The sequence below is a fragment of the Gekko japonicus genome, unplaced genomic scaffold, assembly GCF_001447785.1.
Source record: "Gekko japonicus isolate JY-2015 unplaced genomic scaffold, Gekko_japonicus_V1.1 scaffold1400, whole genome shotgun sequence".
Classification (NCBI taxonomy): Eukaryota; Metazoa; Chordata; class Lepidosauria; order Squamata; family Gekkonidae; genus Gekko; species Gekko japonicus.
Genome location: NW_015166462.1, coordinates 385,889 through 386,322, shown reverse-complemented (window position 1 = coordinate 386,322; position 434 = coordinate 385,889).

The following is a 434-nucleotide window of genomic DNA, read 5'->3' as shown; positions in this document are numbered from 1 at the left end:
CGGAGAGATATCAGCAGGATATAATGACATAGTCCACCTCCCAAAATCAGCCATTTTCTCCAGGGGAACTGATTTATACTCTGGAGATTAGTTACTCCAGGCAATCGTATGTTAAACGCCTTTTGTTTTAATCCATTTCGGTAGGTGATGATGCCAGGTAGAATTAGTCGTATTCTCTACCTTTAGTATAATAGTGGTCGAAATATATATTCGGAAATAGAGCATATAAATTGGGGGGGGGGACCAATCGAAAATTAATGATCAGAAGGGAAAAATAGACATAAGAACGTGTTTGTTGCTTGGTATTCCTGCCAATTTTTCACATATCTTTCACGTGTCTAAAAGAGTTTCCCTTTTCTTTGAGCACGTCAATATTAAATTTAATTCACAATGCGTCGCCACGTGGTGTCTAGGTAGTAAGGAAAGGCTTGCGG